This window comes from Ovis aries, chromosome 1 (assembly GCF_016772045.2).
Source record: "Ovis aries strain OAR_USU_Benz2616 breed Rambouillet chromosome 1, ARS-UI_Ramb_v3.0, whole genome shotgun sequence".
Lineage (NCBI taxonomy): Eukaryota > Metazoa > Chordata > Mammalia > Artiodactyla > Bovidae > Ovis > Ovis aries.
In genome coordinates, this window is record NC_056054.1 from 249398208 (window position 1) to 249418473 (window position 20266).

The 20266-nt window shown below is 41.0% G+C and overlaps 1 protein-coding gene across 2 annotated transcripts in view; it reads right to left on the reverse strand.

The window, feature by feature from the left end:
* Positions 1-20266, reverse strand: part of CLSTN2 (calsyntenin 2) — a 745380-nt gene that overhangs the window by 439886 nt on the left and 285228 nt on the right. The window lies entirely within an intron of this gene.

Sequence of the window (20266 nt, forward strand, 5' to 3'; positions counted from 1 at the left end):
CTTTGTTTGTTTTCATCATGTCTTTAAGCTTCCTTATCTCCAGCTGCAGGATTCTGCAAAATAAAATTCAATTAGTATTTATCATCCTTTTCCTAGCTGAGTAAGTCAACTTCTTTTATGGCTGAAACTCATAAAAAATGTGGAATTGCCAAAGAGCTCTGAAGATTTCAAGGTTTTGAGATGGAAAGCCCCAAGTGTAAGAGGAGAGAAGCAATTTTTTTCATAAGAAAATAACCACGCTGTCATTGGGATCACAGATAATGTTCAGACATGAATGTAAACAGAAAGTTCAATGCTGAGGTTTTTAAACTTCGGCTTCACCACGAAATCTGCATGTGCGGAAATATAATACTGTACAATACATGTGATGGGACAGCTTGCGCTGTTCAGGCTGCCTCTCTGTTTCCACCCCACCATGGGTATTTATGCTGTTTGGGATTTTAAGGGACTTGAAGACACATAAGCATCTTCAGAAGCAAGACTAATCTTGCATCCACCCTAATGACCAAAAAAGGTCGAAAGAGTTTGGAATGGTGCCTTCTTGGGTTCAGCCCTCTCTCCTTTCTACCCTGGAAATGGCAAGTGGTACCTACTCCATTCCAGCCCCGGGTTTGACCAGACAAGTCCATGCTGAGACAGCTGTTCTTAATTTTCACTTCTATCTCTAGCCCCTCCCTATTCATGCAGTGTAACTCATGCCCTACATCCAGAAGTCAGCCCTCCTGTTTCCTTGACTTTCATTAGTGTGACTGGATATATTTCCCCAAACCACCATGACGTTTGGGAAAGCTCTGCTATCTATCTCTGACTATGGCCAGTTTCCAGGGCAGGGCACCCTAATAGCTGCTGCTACTGCTAAGTCACTTCAGTTGTGTCCAACTCTGTGCGACCCCATAGATGGCAACTCACCAAGCTCCCCCGTCCCTGGGATTCTCCAGGCAAGAACACTGGAGTGGGTGGCCATTTCCTTCTCCAATGCATGAAAGTGAAAAGTGAAAGTGAAGTCGCTCAGTCTTGTCCGATTCTTAGCGACCCCATGGACTGCAGCCTTCCAGGCTCCTCCGTCCACAGGATTTTCCAGGTAAGAGTACTGGAGTGGGGTGCCATTGCCTTCTCTGCCCTAATAGGTAGGAGACACTTGTTCCCTCTCTTTTTACTGTCACTGGAGCCAGTGGGGCTGCCCCCAAGTATTTCTCTTGAACAACAAGAAAGATGACTTTGGATTCCTGAGGAAATTCACTAGGATTAACTATTAGCGAGATGGTTCACCTAAGAAGCTGCCCACAGAGTCACATCTCTGTAAGAAAATATTTTCTCCATCATGATGTCCACTATAGGAGGGTGTGTTTTGTTTGCTCATGTAAGCTCCATGGTGAGAAGCCCTTGACTGGCTCATTCACCACTGTAATTCATGTGCAATAGACACTCAAATTTTTTTTATGAATGAATCAAGTAACAAATGTGAGATAGGGCAAGCATCCCTCTTTGGCAGTGTGCAGACCTCCAGGTGTACCAAACTCACAGTCCGTCATCCCTCATTGCCTGGGTAGCCTAAAACCAGAGGTCACAAGCTGGTGGTCTTGGGAAAAATTTAGCTAGCAGTGATGTTTCATCTGTAGGTTGTGTATCCACACAGTGCTCTATAGACAAAATTGAATTATTTACTTTTTAAAAACCGTTTTGGAAATTTCACACAAAATTCTGGATTTCTGGCTTCTTTTGGAAAATGGTACGACTTGGTAGACTTGAGGTTACATTTGTAGATGAAAAATACTAGACTTTTTCCTGTTTTTCCCACTAAGAATAAAGATCCTAGAATATATATAAATAGAGATATATACATGTATACATATGTGTGTATATATATAAAACATAGGAAGATTCTGAAAGTTGGAGAGAAGAAGACAAACCAGTCAGTTAGGGAGCTCAGGAGCAGAGAAACAGCATGATAATGAGTTTCCTGGGTTTTCATTTCACCTCATATACCCCAAAACTGGAGCTGAAGAAGGCTGCAATTCAGAAATGCCAATAGACACAGTGGCAGGGGCGGGGTGGGGTGGGGGAACCTCCAAACAAAAGTTTACTTTCTCTAGCCAAAGGACCAGAAAAAAGAGCTGCCTAGCAAAATAGATAAGCTTTGAACAATTACCACTCTACTCTACATTACTCTACAATAAATGCTACATTTAAAACTGTGACCTCACCTCTACCTATGCCAAAAAAGGCTCAGTAGGCATCTTAGACCTCCACTCTCATGAGGCTATACTGAGGTACCCAACATCCTGGCGGAAACATTGTCAGAGAAGATCAAGTAGGGAGCTGGGACTTCCATCTTCCACAGCCAGTAACGAGGACTATCCTATAGCGTCAGTGAAGACCATGTGGGGACCCTGGGTGTCTACCCTCACCTGGCAGTAATGAGGAGCCCTCCCAGCTCCCATTGCCAGAATAAACTTAGGAAAAAGCGAGATCTTTCATCATTGCCCCACTGTAATGAGGCAATCTCCATTTCAGTATCACTGGAGATGATGTGGGAAGCTGGAGCTCCCACCTCAACTTGGCAGTAATGAGATAGCCCCCTCAGGTATCAGTGAAAGCCAAGATTCTTTAGACTCTTACCTCTGGATGACACTAAAGACATAGGGCCCACCCTCCTCCCTTGCTCACTGTCAGAAAAAGCCAATTAAAACAAATGGTATATATAAGATCTAGAGTTTCAGAGAATAATTTAAAATGTTTAAGGTTTCATTAGGAAAAAACTAAGAAAATCCCAAACCAAATGAAAAATAGAACATCGATAGATAGTACTGCTGAGAAAAAAGATCTGTGAGATTTATCTGACAAAGATTTTAGAGCAGGCATGATGGAAATAATTGAAAGGTCAATTATAGACATGCAAGAATCAAAATAAAGTAGAAAGCCTAAGCAAGGAATTAGAAAACCTCAGTTAAAAAAACAGTAGATATAAAGGACCAAATGGAAATTTTAGAATGGAAAAACCCAGTGAATTAAAAAGTTCACTGGATGGGCTTATCAGGAATGGAGGAAGAAATCAATGCACCGGAAGAGAGGAAAATAGAAATGCCTAACCTGAGCAACAGAGGAAAATGCACTTAAAAAAGAGAGAGAGAAAGAGCTTCAGGGGCCTGTGGGGCACTGCAATGGAAGATCTAACATTCATGTCACTGGAGTTCTGGAAAAAGAGAGCAGTGGTGAAAAAACATTCACAAAAATAATGGCTTGGAATTTCCCTGGCACTCCAGTGGTTAAGACTCCATGCTTCCACTCCAGGGGGCATGGATTTGATCCCTGGTTGGGAAACTAAGATCCTGCATGCCACGCAGTGTGGCCCCCAAAACAGCGGGGGGCTGAAAAACTCCCCTTTTGTACAAGAGACACAAACCTACAGAAGTTGAGTGAATGTTAAACAAGATAAACTCAAAGAAGTCCAATCCAAGGTGATATAACTAAACTTCTGAAAATATAAGACAGAAAAAAATATGGAAAGCAGCTAGCACAACACTTTACTTACAAGGGAAAAGCAGTTAGAGTGACCAAGCAAGTCAGAAGGAAGAAGCACAGTGTTATTCACGTGCTGAAAGAAACTATTTGTCAAACTGGAATTTGATATTCAATGAAAATATGCTTCAGGAATGCAGGGGAAATAAAGATACTCTAAGAGGAAGAAAAACTATGAGAACTGGTCATCAGAACACCTATTCTGAAAAACTGGCTAAAGGAAGTTTTTGAAAAAAAGAGAAAAAAAACAAATAACGTGATGAACAAAAATCTAGGTAAATATAATAGCCTTTCCTGAAATTTCTAAATTATATTGGACAGTTAAGCAAAAATCATAACATTATCTGATGTGATTCTAAATGCATGTAAAATATTTAAGGCAATTATAAACAGGGGAGAGTAGAGACATAAGTGGAGATAAGGTTTTTGTATGCCATTTGAACTGATAAAATAACGACACCAGTGGACTTGGGACAAATTATGTATATATATATATATATATATATAAAATATATATATTGTGTGTGTATATATATGTATATATATGTATGTATATATGTATATATATGTGTGTGTGTGTATATATATATATATATATATATATATATATATATATATATATTAGCCAGAGCAACCACCAACAACAAAAACTATACCAAAGGATACACTCAAAATACTATAAATATATCAAGATGAAATTTGAAACATATACAAATAATTAACCGGAAGGAGGACAAAGCAAACAGAAATATAAAAAGAATACACAGAAAACAGCAAATAAAATGGCAGACTCAAAACTTAAAATGTCAATAATTATGCTAAATATAAATGGTGTGAATACATCAATTAAAAGACAGAGATTGGGAGAGTAAATTAAACAAATTGGATGAATAAATGCCCAATACATTGTCTATGAGAAATTTACTTTAAATATAATGAAAGAGGCAGATTGAAAGTAAAACAGTAGAAAAAGATGTTGCATGCAAACATTCATCAAAGCAAACCAGAGTGGCAGTATTAATATCAGACAGAGTAAACTTAAGAGGGAAAGAAATGCTAGAGGCAGAGAGTAACACTATATAATGATTAAAGGGGCAACCTAGGATGAAGACATAGCAATTCTAAACATGTATTCAATAGACAACAGAGATGCAAAATCTATTGAACAAAAAGTGATAAAACTGACAGGAAAAATGAAGAAGCTAAAGCTCTCTACAGTCCTATCTCAACAACTAATAGAACTGGACAGAAAATCAGTTGGGATATAGAAAAAAATCAGCAACACTATCAACCAATAGGATCCAATTTACATTTTTTAGAACACTTCACCCAACAAGAGCAAAATATATGTTCTTTTCAATTGCCCAGAGAACATATACAGAGATATATCCTGAGCCATAAAACTAGCCTTAAGTTTTTTTTAAATTAAAATCATACATAGTATGCTCTCTGATCAAAAAGGAACCAAAGAAGAAATCAACAACAGAAATGTAACAGAAAAATCTCCAAACATTTGGAAGCTTAGCAGCACACTTCTAAATAACTTATGGCTCAAAGAGGAGGTCTCAATGTAAATAAAACTAATACATCAAACTGAATAAAAATACATCAAAACTTGCAAGGCACAGGCAAAGCAGTGCTGAGAGGAAAACAGATAATACTTAACGCATACTTTAGATAAGAGAAACAATCTAAAACCAATAAAGTACACTCTCACCTCAAAAGTCTCGCTAAAGAACAGAAAAATAAACCCAAACAAGCAGATAAAGGAAATATTAAGACAGGAACAAAGTCAATGAAATAAAAATAGAAAAACTATAGAGAAAAATCAGTGAAATAAGGAGTTAGTTCTTCAAAAGGATCAAGAAACGATAAACTTCTAGCAAGTCTGACAAAGAAAAAAAGAGTGAAGACATAAATTTTCAATATCAAGAATGAATTAGTATATATAATTACAGTGTCACATAGATATCAATAGATAAGAAAAAGCAAAAGATTCAACTTGAAGAGAAATATGAGTATGAATTAGATAACAGGATACTAAAAACAATACTCCACACACATACATCTGCCAACTTAATAAAATAAACCAATTCCTTGAAAAACATAATCTCTAACTAGTCACACAATATAAAATAGATTATTTGAATAGCTTTATAACTACTTAGAAAACAACTTATAATTGTAAAACTCTCTAGAAAGCATTTTCACTGGAGGACTCTACCAAATATTTACAAAAGAATTAACACCAATGCGACACAGTCTCCTCCAGAAAACAGAAGGGAGAAAACATTTCTGAACTCATTTTATGAAACTGATATTACCCTGATATAAAACCAGATAATGGCAATACAAATAAGGAAGATGATAGACTTATATCCCTCATGAATGTGGATGAAAAAATCCTTAATAAAGTATTAGCAAGTACAGTACAGCAGCACACAAGTAGAATTATACACTATAAGAAAACCGGGTTTACTTTACAGATGCAAAGTAGAGTCATATATGAAAATCAATCAACATCATCACCATATTAACAAACTGAAGAAGAAAGAGCACACAGTCATAGCAATCCACATTAGAAAAAAATGGACAAAAATCAAAACCCATTTATGATAAAGCAAAAAACTCTCAGAAACCTTGGAATAAAAACCTGCCTCAACTTGATAAGGAGAATCTACAAAAACCCTATAGGTTATACTATACTTATTGGTCAAAGAGTGAATGTTTTCCCCTAAGATCTGGAAGAAGGCAAGAAAATCTCTCATCTCTAGTCAGTGCAGTAAGGCAATAAAAGGGAACAGATCTGTTTTTAATTACAGATTACATGTTTGTCTGTGTAGGAGTTCATCAAAGTTGAAGGACACAAAGCATCAAAATGAACATATGAAAGTCACTGAATTTCTACACAATAGCAATGATACATAAACAGCACAATGAATAACAGAATACCATTGACAGTCACTGCAAAAATGAAATATTTGGGTTTAAATCTAACTAAACATGTATAGGATTTGCATGCTAAAAACTACACCACACTGCTGAAGGAAATCAAGGGAAAGTTAAACAAATGGAGATATATACCAAGTTCACGGATTGGAAGACTCAACTTAGTAAAGATGTCAATTTTCCCCAAATTGATATGCAGGTTTAACTCAATGCCTATCAAGTATCAGCAGGATTTTTTTGTAGATGTAGACAGAATTATTTTATGTTTATATGGACAGTGCAGGAAGCTCAAGATGGAGGGGATACACACACACACACACACACACACTCCAATACTTTGGCCACCTGATGGGAAGAAGTGATTCATTGGAAAAGACCCTGATGCTGGGAAAGATTGGAGGTGGGAGAAGGGGATGACAGAGAATGAGATGGTTGGATGGCATCACCGACTCAATGGACATGAGTCTGAGTAAGCTCCAGGAATTGATGATGGACAGGGAAGCCTGGCGTGCTGCAGTCCACGGAATCTCAAAAAGTCGGACATAACCGAGTGACTGAACTGAACTGATATACACACAAAATGCAAATTGACAGAAATATATATTTGACATAAATATATATTTATGACTGATTCACATTGTTGTGCAACAGAAACCAATACAACATTGTAAAACAATTTTCCTGATTAAAAAATAAAGTTTATATGGAAAACTAAGGAACTGAAGTTAATAAAATCCCTTTGAACAGGAAAAAATAAATAAATAAACAGGGACTATACCCAATTTTAAGACTTACTATATATTTACAATACTCAAGACTGCATAATTGTTATGGAACAACATACAAATTAATGAAATAGAAGAGAAAACCCAGAAACAGATACATACAACCACGCCTACCTGATTTTTGACAAATGTGCAAGAAGAATTCAATGGAGGAAAAAAACTTTTCAACAGATGATGTAAGAGCAAGTGTACATTGTTGGGGCGGGGGTGGCAGGAATTTCAACCTAAGTGTTTCATTTTACACAAAAATTAACTCATAATGGATTATGCATTTAAATATAAAATGTACAGCTATAAAACTTTTAGGAAAACACATCAGCAAATATCTTTAGAATCTAGGGCTATGCAAACAGTTCTTAACCTGGACACCCAAAACACAATCCCTAGAATGAAAACTGGACTTCATAAAAATTTAAAGCTTTTGCTCAGAGAAAGACCTTGTTAAGAGGATGAAAAGGCAAACTACATAATGAGAAAAAATATTTACAAATCAGATATCTGACAAAAGACTTGTTTTTAGAATATGTAAAGAATTTTCAAAGCTCAATGTTAAAAAAAAAAAAGCTCAATAGTAAAAACACAAACAATCCAGTTAGAAAATGGACAAAAGATATGAAGAGACAATTCATGGAGGACATACACACATACACACTGCAAATAAGGATGTGAAAAGATGTTTAACATCAATAGCCATTAGAGAAATGCAAATTAAAACCACAATGAAGTAACACTGCACAGTCTATCTGAATGACTATAATAACATAACAGTGATAATATCCAGTGTCAGTGAAAACACAGAGAAACTGGACCACTCATACATTGCTGGTAGAAAATAAAAAGGTCCAGCCACTTTGGAAGATGCTTTGGCAGTTTCTTAAGAAACTAAACATGTGACTACCATACCACCTGGTAATTACACTCCCTGACATTTATCCCAGAGAAGTGATGACTCATGTTCACACAAAAATTTATATACAAATGTTTATAGCAGCTTTATATTTATAATAGTTCAACACTGGAAACAACCCAGATGTCCTTCAGTGGGTGAACAGTTAAACAAACAATGAGTATGACCCAAACTGGTACATGTATCTCATTGAATTCCACCTGACAATGAAAAGGAAGGATAGATTACTGATACAGGCAACAACCTAGATGGACTTCTGGAGAATAATGTTGAGTGAAAAAAGCATCAACTCTAAAAGGTTGCCTACTTGGTTATTCAATATATACAATATACTCAAAATAACAAAACTATTGAAATGGGAACGTGTTGCCTGGAGTTAAGGAGGAAATGGGTGGAGGAAAGTCAGTGTGGTTATAGATGGACAACATGAAAGATCCTTGTGATGAACGAACTGTTTTGTATCTTGATTACCAATGCCAATCCCTTGGTTGTGATATTGTGTTATCGTTCCATGAAGTTATCACTGTGGGAAACTGGGTGGTGTTCACAGGATCTTCCTGTGTTATTCTTTACAACTGCATGTAAAACTACCTTTACCTCAAAATAAAGCATTTCATTTACAATCAACTTAAAATAAATGAGCCAGGTCTGAGTAGCAGCTACATCTTCCCTTAGGCAAGGTAACCCTCCACTGGCACAAAGGATCTCTCTGGTCACCACAGTTCCCTCTAGTCCAGACTCACCTGAGCCAGGGCTCTTCCTTCACTGGTTCCATGGGTGTGGGTGTGGCGATCAGTGCAACACACAAGGTGGGGTGACTTTTCTCCAAAGTAAACCAGAGGGCCACCAGGAGTCAGCTTTAGCCTCTTTAGTGGCAAAATGATGATACTATATCCCTACCCCGATGCTGCTTAGCAGTAGGTTGCAAGCCGCTTGATCCTTTCAACTCAAATCAGCAAACATTTCCCAAGAACCTCTAAGTTAGATTATGTGCCAGAACATAGAGATAAACAAGCCTGCTCTGGTATAGTTAAGTAGTTCATTCACGTCTGACTCTTTCAGCCCCATGGACTGCAGCACGCCAGGCTTCCCTGTCCATCACCCACTCCTGGAGTTTATTCAAACTCATGTCCATTGAGTTGATGATGCCATCCAACCATCTCATCCTCTGTTGTCCCCTTCTCCTCCTGCCTTCAATCTCTCCCAGCATCAGAGTCTTTTCCAATAAGTCAGTTCTTCATATCAGGTGTATTGGAGTTTCAGCTTCAGCATCAGTCCTTCCAATGAATATTCAGGACTGATTTCCTTTAGGACGGATTGGTTGGATCTCCTTGCAGTCCAAGGGACTCTCAAGAGTCTTCTCCAACACCACAGTTCAAAAGTATCAATTATTCAGTGCTCACCTTTCTTTATAGTCCAATTCTCACATCCATACATGACTACTGGAAAAACCATAGCTTTGACTAGATAGACCTTTGTTGGCAAAGTTAATGTCTCTGCTTTTTAATATGCTGTCTAGTTTGGTCATAACTTTTCTTCCAAGGAGGAAGCGTCTTTTAATTTCATGGCTGCAGTCACCATCGGCAGTGATTTTGGAGCCCCACTGTTTCCACTGTTTCCCCATCTATTTGCTATAAGGTGATGGCACTGCATGCCATGATCTTAGTTTTCTGAATGTTGAGTTTTAAACCACCTTTTTCACTCTCCTCTTTCACTTTCATCAAGAGGCTCTTTAGTTCTTCACTTTCTGCCATGATGGTGGTGTCATCTGCATATCTGAGGTGATTGATATTTCTCCCGGCAATCCTGATTTCAGCTTGTGCTTCATCCAGCCCAGCATTTCTCATGATGTACTCTGCATATAAGTTAAATAAGCAGGGTGACAATATACAGCCTTGAAGTACTCCTTTCCGATTTGGAGCCAGTCTGTTGTTTCATGTCTAGTTCTAACTGTTGCTTCTTGACCTGCATACAGGTTTCTCAGGAGGCAGGTGAGGTTGTCTGGTATTCCCATCTCTTTCAGCATTTTCCACAGTTTCTTGTGATCCACACAAAGGCTTTGGCATGGTCAATAAAGCAGAAGTAGATGTTTTTCTGGAACTCTCTTGCTTTTTTGATGATCCAACACATGCTGGCAATTTGATCTCCAGTTCCTCTGCCTTTTCTAAAACCAGCTTGAACATTTGGAAGTTCACGGTTCACGTACTGTGGAAGCCTGGCTTGGAGAATTTTGAGCATTAACTTTGCTAGCATGTAAGATGAGTGTAATTGTGCAGCAGTTTGAACATTCTTTGGCATTGCCTTTCTTTGGGATTGGAATGAAAACTGACCTTTTCCAGTCCTGTGGCCACTGCTGAGTTTTCCATATTTGCTGACATATTGAGTGCAGCACTTTCACAGCGTCATCTTTTAGGATTTGAAATAGCTCAACTGGCATTTCATCACCTCCATTGGTTTTGTCCATAGTGATGCTTCCTAAGGCCCACTTGACTTCTCATTCCAGGATGTCTGGCTCTAGGTGAATAATCACACCATTGTGGTTATCTGAGTCATGAAGATCTTTTTTTGTATAGTTCTTCTGTATATTCTCGCCACCTCTTCTTAAAATCTTCTGCTCCTGTCCACAATAAAGGACAGAAATGGCATGGACCTAACAGAAGCTCTGGTATAAGGAGCAGACAATGGAAGAGATTGCATTGAAAACACAGCAGAGCCCAGGATGAACCTAGGAGCAAATGTGTCCAAAGCAATAAGAGAGGATGTTAGATCAATTTAAGCATGTGATGTAATATGACTCTGCCATTCATTCATTCCACAGACTTTCACCGAACACCTACTCAGTGTCAGGTGCTAAGGACACAGAATGGATTGAGACAAAGCTGCTCAAGACCAAGCAGGCTCATGAGTACAATCAGCCCAGTGTGGCAAGTACCATGGCAGAGGAGAGAACTGCATGAGCCTGGGGCCATGAGGACACCACTCAGAAGAAAAAAAAGTCTATTTCTGGAAGCCCTGACAGAGGGGTGATCCTGATACGGGCATTCAGAATTACAAGGCCCCTCTAAGCATTCCCCTGCTCTCTGCCTATACACACTGGGCTGCATTTGGCCCAGGACCCTCTTTGTAAATTAAGTTCAGACATTGAAAGTCATGTCTGATGGATTAGATGTGGACATGAGAAGGGGGGTGACTGGAGACACTGAGTGGAAACCAGACAGCAGGCAGGAATATCTGAGCTTGTGAGGGAAGCAAAACTCACTATACATGAGATAGAAGTCAGATGGCAGAGGGCAGAATCAGTGGCAGACTGGAGTGGAAGGTTATGTACCACAGCACATCTCTGGCCTGCATGTGAACCCTCCATCTCTGAGAAGGGAAGATTTTGTAGCAAAACAGAAAAAGATACCAACATTGGGAGTCCAAACACTGTTTCTGTGGGAAGCCTGAGCACAAGTGGACCAGAAGAGGAGACATGCTACTTCTTCCTGGGCTGAGAAAGAGGTGATGAGGGGAGGTGATGAAGCCCTATTGCATGGGCCCATCAGCAATATAGTGGACCACCTGAGGACAGTGCTAGAGTAGCAGGCATCCATAGGTGGGGGATGATGGAGCACCCACTGGTGGAGGCCAAGGTAGAATACACCCCAAATGGTATGGCCAGCCCAGGGCAGACACCATAGGAACAGGGAACAGCACTAAGAAGGAAGGCCCAAAGATAGGCCAGACAGAGACAGGGCAGAGGGGCAGGGAGCAGTGACATTTGGCATCTTAAGGACCCTAGGAGAGACACGAAAAAAGGGAACGGGCCAAGGGGTGTTCCTGGACACTGAACTTGGGTCCAAAGAGTGTCATGTTTTGACCCTTTCAACTTTCAGCAAAATAAGCCAGGGAGTGGCTTTGCAAATATGCCCACACTCTTCAAATAGGGTTGTTGTTGTTGTTGTTGTTGTTGTTTTTAACTCTTCCCTGACCTTGAAATTTTGCTATTAGTATCATTAATGAGCAAAAAGAACTCCTGCCACACTGAGATTCTCCTTTCTATTAAAAAAAAAAAAGTATTTGTATTTTAATAAAGTCAACAGCCACCCAAGCTGACCATTGCCAGGGCTGTCATTTACCATGGCACTCAGCTGGAACTTAGATAAATAATGATAATTTTTTAAGTTTGTAGATCATATTGGACTTGACTTAATAGGCCCTCTCTCCAAACCTCTGAAAGGATGGCTCATAAAAAACTAATTAGTTTATACAGACTGTCAAGGTTCATGGAGGACAGCTGGCCTTTGATGCCTCATCTGTGATTACAGGCAGCTACAAGATCATAAAACCGAGCTCTGAACTCATGCCAAGGTATTCCGTGATCACACGCTGGACACTGTGCCAACGCAAAAAAACTGAACTATAAATGCCTGCTTGTGCTCCTGTTCTTTGATTTGGAATCTCAAAACAAGCTAAGACATTAAGGATTTGCATTCATAGGCCCCTGATTCCTGTTAAAGTCAAACCACTGACCTTACAAATCCATGTTCTGAATTAATATTTGTGATGGGGCTCAATTCCAGGCCTATTCAATATGGCCGCTGTCATAGCTGCAGAAATAGCTTCTAGAGAAGGGATTAGAATCAGTATTAACTTGTCTAAGCTTGGCTATTAAATGGTCCAATTACAGATGGAGCTAGTTTTCAATCATCATTGATTTCACCATGATGATCGCTGGTTACAGCTTTTTAAGAGGATTTCTTTAGTGTCTTCAAATTCCCAGTTCATTCCTCTCTATGCTTTTCCTTTATCCTAACTGTCTTGGGCTCTTTTCTCTCCTGTAGCTCAAACAATGCCCCATGCCCTCAACATAGAAAAGCACATTGACAGGTGGTTTTTATGTGGCCTCTGGTTTTCAAAGACAGAGACATACTCAGTAATTTCAGGGTAGAGATTGGAAATACAAGTACAGCAAGACAGCAGGCAGGACCACTCGGGAAATGAGGCCACAGTTGCCATGATGGACCACTTAGACTCCATTCCCTCTGGTCACATCTGTTTCTCTCTGGGACAGCTGCCTCCTCTCAGTCTGCTGACCAAGCTCTTATACTGTGATTTCCATGTGTCACAGAAGGCTTAGCTGCAACCCCCACCCTCTAGCATGGCACTTCAGCATGCAAACAGAAGCCAACTGGCCCACGTGGTCTTTTCTATCCAGGTAGCAGGTCACAGGATGGAACTAGCTGATTCATTGGACAACTACAGTCAAGTGTCCACCCCGTGTCCAATCACAGCCAGGTAAGGGGGTTGGGTCATGGGGCCTGGAATCTAGCCACCAGGGGCAGTGAGTGTGAAAGTACCATAAACTTGTGATATCACACTTGTCAATAAGGCCATAGATTGGGAGTCCTTTATGTTCAGATATCTCTGGGCTTGAAGCTTGGTGGATACCTGTGCCTTCTGAATTGGTTCTCCAGTAGAGAAAAAAAGCTTTGTTTTTATTTTATGTGTTTCCTGATTTGTTATATAAGGAGACCCTAACTTGGGAGTTAGGTTTGGCCCATCGTCTTTGGTTGAGCTGGACAGAGTCATGGACACTTACATGGAGATGAATGAAGCTTAGAGTGTCCCCAGGGCCTGAGGCCAGGACCTTGACCTCAGGGGCACTGTGTCCACTTCCACTGAGTCCACTAGTCATGGGATCAGTTCAGATTAGTTCAGTCACTCAGTCGTGTCCAACTCTCTGAGACCTCATGAACTGCAGCACGCCAGACCTCCCTGTCCATCACCAACTCCAGGAATCCACCCAAACCCATGTCCATTGAGTCGGTGATGGCATCCAACCATCTCATCCTCTGTCATCCCCTTCTCTTCCTGCCCTGAATCCCTCCCAGCATCAGGGTCTTTTCCAATGAGTCAGCTCTTCGCATCAGGTGGCCAAAGTATTGGAGTTTCAGCTTCAACATCAGTCCTTCCAATGAACACCCAGGATTGATGTCCTTTAGGATGGACTGGTTGAATCTCCTTGCAATCCAAGGGACTCTCAAGAGTCTTCTCCAACACCACAGTTCAAAAGCATCAATTCTTCAGCACTCAACTTTCTTCACAGTCCAACTCTCACATCCATACATGACCACTGGAAAAACCATAGCCTTGACTAGATGGACCTTTGTTGGCAAAGTAATGTCTCTGCTTTTGAATATGCTGTGTAGGTTGGTCATAACTTTCCTTCCAAGGAGTAAGCGTCTTTTAATTTCATGGTGGCAATCACCATCTGCAGTGATTTTGGAGCCCCCCAAAATAAAGTCTGACACTGTTTCCACTGTTTCCCATCTATTTCCCATGAAGTGATGGGACCGGATGCTGTGATCTTAGTTTTCTGAATGTTGAGCTTTAAACCAACTTTTTCACTCTCCACTTTCACTTTCATCAAGAGGCTCTTTAGTTCTTCTTCACTTTCTGCCATAAGGGTGGTGTCATCTGCATATCTGAGGTGATTGATATTTCTCCCGGCAGTCTTGATTCCAGCTTGTGCTTCTTCCAGCCCAGCGTTTCTCATGATGTACTCTGCATAGAAGTTAAATAAGCAAGGTGACAATATACAGCCTTGACGTTCTCCTTTTCCTGTTTGGAACCAGTCTGTTGTTCCGTGTTCAGTTCTAACTGTTGCTTCCTGACCTTCATAGAGGTTCAACTAAATGACGGTGAAAGAGAAGAGTGGTTCGCAGGGAGCAGTAGAGAACAGTGAAATGGTGAGCCCTCCTACAGAAAAGAATCACCCTCAGAATGGGGGAACCTGGCTGTATTTTTCTGGCAGGAATATCAAGATTGCTACAGGTAAGTCAAGTGATGGCTGTGTGCCTCTGTTTCTCCCTCTTTTGATGAGAAGTTTACTGAAGTTTGCCTTTCCCTGGAGGCTTTGTGAGGGAAGAGATCTTTCTCATTCACAAGTTTCTGGATCAAGAGGAGCTACATCCAGACTTGATGAGGATCACAAAATCTTGGGCTTCAAGCCAGATGCCTGATTGGATTCCACTTTGGGGAGTTCCGGGATGCAGTGAGCATATTTTGCATGAAGAAGGGATGTGAATAATTGTAGCCTAAGGGTAGGGAGAGAATGACTGCACCGGTGTCCCTAAATTGTCACCTCTCCAGGCCCTATGGTAGTCTGCTCTTACTCTGGGCTTAACCATGTGACTTGTTTAGCTAGTGGGACAGTAACAAACTGTCAAAAGTTTCTGCAATCAGCACAGGAGTATATATGCTCTGGCCAGCCTGTGGACATGCTAAGCCAGTGTGCTGGAAGATTACATGGCAGACAATGGTGTCATCCCAGCCAAGGCCATCCTAGCCCAGCCAGCCTACAATCTACCCACCAGCTGTCCACAGATACCCAAGTGAGCCCAGCTGGGATCAGCTGAGTTTGACTCAGATAAGCAGAGCTCCCCAATCAATAAGTAGACCCATGAGAAAGAGTTAATGGCTCTTGTTCAATGCTCCGAAGTTTTGTAGCGGCTATTGGACAGCAATACTTAAATGAGGCATCAACTTCACCATTTGGAATTACAACTTCTCCTTTATTACCGGGTCTGAGCAAATCATACAATCTGATTCAAATTCAGTCTCTTCTTCTATAAAATAGGGATAAGGAGAATGCGTATTTCAGAGAATTGCTGTAAAAAGTAAATAATGCAGTGTATGTAAAATACCTACTGCAGTGCCTGATATGTAGTGTGGGCTCAGTAAGTGTTAGTTAAGGGACTTCCATGGTGGTCCAGTGGTTAAGAATCTGCCTGCCAATGCAGGGGACATGGGTTAGAAACCTGATTGGGGAACTAAGATCCCACACGCCACAGGGCAACTAAGCCCACAGCCTGCCACTACCACTGAGCCTGCATGCTTCAACTATAGAGGAGTCTTCACACTGCAATGAAAGATCCCTCATGCTGCAACTAAGACCCGATGCAGTCCCCAACTCCTCAAAATATCCAAAACCTCCCCATAAAATAAATAAATAAATGTTACTTAACTTTCAGTGCTGTGTGCAAGCTGTTTCCTATATGAGGATGTATGATCAAGGGGACAATTTAGGGTTAAAATCTACCTCTTCTTCTCCTTGCCAAGTCATGTGCTCTGGTGCAGGACAGTGCCGGGAGCCAGTGTGAGGAACTCCGCCCATGGCAAAGGTCATAAGGAAGGAGGCTTTGGCAAATGCAAAGACAGGATCGAGCCTCAGGAAACCCCCTGTTCCCAAGCATCTACCCCCAAAACCAGGGTCTGCCTACTTTACTGTTTTATGCTCTCACCTATACCTCTGACTTTACGGGGGGCTGACCCCCATTACCTCTCTCGGAGAAGGAGTTAACTTACAGCTCCAAGTCAATAAAAATTCCCGGGCATGACAAGAGTGTTTCAACTTACGAACTCCTCTGAAGATTATCTAGCCTGCCTGTACAGGTTCGTCCGGCCACATGTGATTGTTTACAGCCTCCCAATCGTGAAAGGCACGAGATGTTTTAGACTTACTAAAGGCAGATTCTTTGGGGAAGTTAGAAATTATTAGTATAGTGCGTTGGTTAGGAATTATATTGGTGAAGGGTTTTTCATTTGTTGTGCCAATAATTGCTGCTAATTCCCTTCCCTGGGTGTGACAAGGGTGTCTCGGGTCATACCTCTCTGCTGGCAGACTAGCTTGTGTGACAGGATTATCCATACTCCTGCCACTACGCACATGATTGTTTACTACCTCTCAACCATAAACAGCACAGAGAGTTTGGAGTATTTTGAAAATCTTAATTCTTCTCTCATTGTTGAGTCAATGATTGCTACCAGGCCTCCATATCCTTAGGCACCTGGGAATATATTAATGTATTTGGAATACAGAAAAGGAAATATAGTAGTTTTTGATGTTAGCAATACTAGACCTTTTGAGTTAATGAATTTTCTCTTTTGTTATAGATCACTTGGTGAAGGGTTTTCATTTGCTGGGTTGATGTTTGCTGCTAAATCTCCATGTTTCCTGCCCTTATAATGAATATAACTAGAATATAGGAGAAGTAATTATTAACCTTTAAGATTAATCATGTTAACCTTAGGTTAAATAAATTCCTTTCTTAGTTGTAACCCACTACACCCTCAGCCTATAGGAATGCAACTTTATCTGCTACCTTCAGAGGGTGGCGCCTGGTTTAAGAAAAAACACCCTTGGAAAAATAAGTTTTTTGGTTATCAGAAAGAAAGGGTCATAAAATGTCACCAGGTCTCATGGCCAGAAGATGATGTAAAACCCCTAAGACCTTTCTTTATACATTTATGTGAAGCACCTAATTTTGATGAAGGTCAGGACTGCTGACCCCCGCATGACTCTGTATTCATCCCTATGTATAACAAAAGGTATATAAGCAAACCTAAAAAATAAAGAAATGGGATCAGTTTCTGGAAAGACTGATTCCCCCGTGTTGTTTCTTTCTTGCTCCCCGTTTTTCTGGCTGAATTCCCATCTGGAGCGTGGGTACCCACCATGTCTACTTACTTGCCCCGGCTTTTAAGTTCCATGCGAGAAGGAGCCCAAGGAGGGGCACCTTCCGATATTCAAGTGGCACCAGTGGCCCAACGTAGATGGTGCAAATTCCTTGTCTTGGAATTTTATTGGTATCCTTCGTAAACCAAGTTATTCAGCCTCTTTTTTTCCACTAATATTTCCTACTACACTATCCATTTCCAATCTCTCTCTCTATCTGTAATTAAATAAGTTTTTCCTAGGACACCGATCCCATCTCCCCTTTGAATTACCCTGAATCCACCAGGGTTGGACCACGGCAGGGCAGTGTCTATCTGAAAGAAGGGGCACCTATTTCTAACTGGCACAGTTGCCATATGGCTAGCAACAGCTCTGCTATTAGTACTGATTTTATTATGCACTTTTCATCTTGTTTTAGTATATTGTCAATAATTCAGAATCCAGGAGACTTGAAATTCTCACATCCAAGGGCTTCTCTCAAGATCTCTTCTAGGGCCAGCATGCAAGTTTTCCAACCCGGGACTCGACCTCCCTCCTATTAGGGTGACTAACTCACTCTAGTTTATCAGGACCTTCTCAGTTTTGGCATCAAAAGTCCCACAACCTAGGAAACTTGTGGTCCTAGGCAAGCCAGCATCGTTTTTCTCCCTGAATGTCCCTTACTCTTCAGTCTTATTGATGGAGAACACCCACAGTATCCACTGGTTCCCCCTTAAGTGTTAGTTTTACCTGGAACATGACCTCGCCAGTTTTCTCATCTAGAAGGTCACGGTCACTGGTGAATTGTTTCCTACCTCCAGTCAGACCATGAAGTCCATTCCCTGTTGTCACCCCCTTCCTCCTTAACTGACCACCCCTTGCTCCTGTGCTCCTTCCCCTGTATCTGGCTCGAGTTCAGCCATCCTTTACCCTCCAACACCAAGACAGCTTGTGTGACCATCCATAGGGTCTCCAGCTGCTGCCCAAGAACCTAGTCCAACCAGGCTCCTGTGGAGAGGCCTGGGATACCAGGATTAAGCATAGAGTGTGATGGAGGAGAACTGACCAGTAGAATCTTTAAGAGATGGGCCATCTGAAACTTACCAAGGCTGAGGAGATACATAGCCTGCAACATGAAACAAGTTAAAACCAAAAACCACAAAAGGCCACATGGCAGGGGACACACAGACAGCTTCAGTTTCAGGTAGACAAAGAAAGAGAATAATTAATAAGAAGAAAAAAGTGGAAGGCTTTGTCATAACTGAGAGAAACAATTCAAGGCAAAGACCCCAAAGTCATGGGCAACAGAGATCCAAGGGAAGTTCCTTAGTCTCCCTTGGGCAGAGTGGCTTCACCCTACACAGTACGGCAGAAGGAGTGCTGTGTTCTCTGCTCAGTGAGGTGAAGGCTTCGTGCCCCAGTCTCCTGGCATCTGAGGATGATATGATGGCCCCTGTCCACCCCCTTGGAGCTAAGATCTGCCTCCTGAAGCGCTCAGCCCTCAGCAGAAAGAAGGGAGACAGAAAATGAGTGAGAGGAGAAAACTGGAATGAATGCAGTGCCTGTGAAGAGATGACCAAGAAAGGACCCCCATTATGCCCCCAATTCCGCATCAATCACTGTCAAGGCTGGCAGCTACCAAGTGGGTAGAACAAAGAGAACAAAGGAGCAGAGATAAGCAACACTTTAATTCCAGAGGGATGGATGCATCAGGTCTTTCTTTCTCCCAGTCTGCCCAGGAAACCCCTCCAGCAGCAGCAGAATTGGGAGCACAGATGCAATCTGATAAGCCTTTCTGCTTCTGGGGACTACACATGAAACTTTTCATAGTCACCTCCCACCCCATCTCCCTCGTGATCACAAGCATCAACTTGACCAGATCTTCTGGTTTACTGACTGGTTGTTGTACCCCCATTTTTTTCAGCTTTCAAATAACTCCTGTATTGTTCTCAAATCACAGCTGACCTACAGCTGGAAACTTTCACATCACGGTCACCATAGTGAGGGGGAGACTTTACCATAGGGATGGAGGCCTGAAGACTATGGAGATGGGACCAAGGACTCTGCCACAGGCTGCAGACAGGTATGGGACTCCTGTCTAGCCCTTACTTCCCTGTCTATGTCTAATCTGAACCCTGCCATCTGCTTGGAAATTGCGCAAACACAGATTATATCAGCAAAAACATTTGACAACACAAGCTCAAATCTGTCACTGAAAAGAGAACACATCTGTTTTTTGCTATTTATGAACTAAACCATAAACATAAAATCCTGACTCCTATGTTTATATAAGAAAGTTGTTTTAAACAAACTTGCCCATGGCAGTATTATTTTTTTTTAATGGAAAAATCGTGTAAACAATTCAAATATACAAAACATAGTAGAAAGGTGAAGTAAACCATGATATGGCCATATGATATATAATTATGCCTACATGTTAGTATTTTTGAATATGTTTCAATCTGCTTGGAAAACCGTTCTGTGAAAAGAAAAAAACACAAAGACTGACCCATATATACTCCAGATGAATAAGAACTATGTATCCAGACATGAATAAAAATGGTCTGGCAGGGTTTTAGAAGTATGGGTATACTGTTTTCTTTTTCTTTTGTTCTTTATTTTTATTCT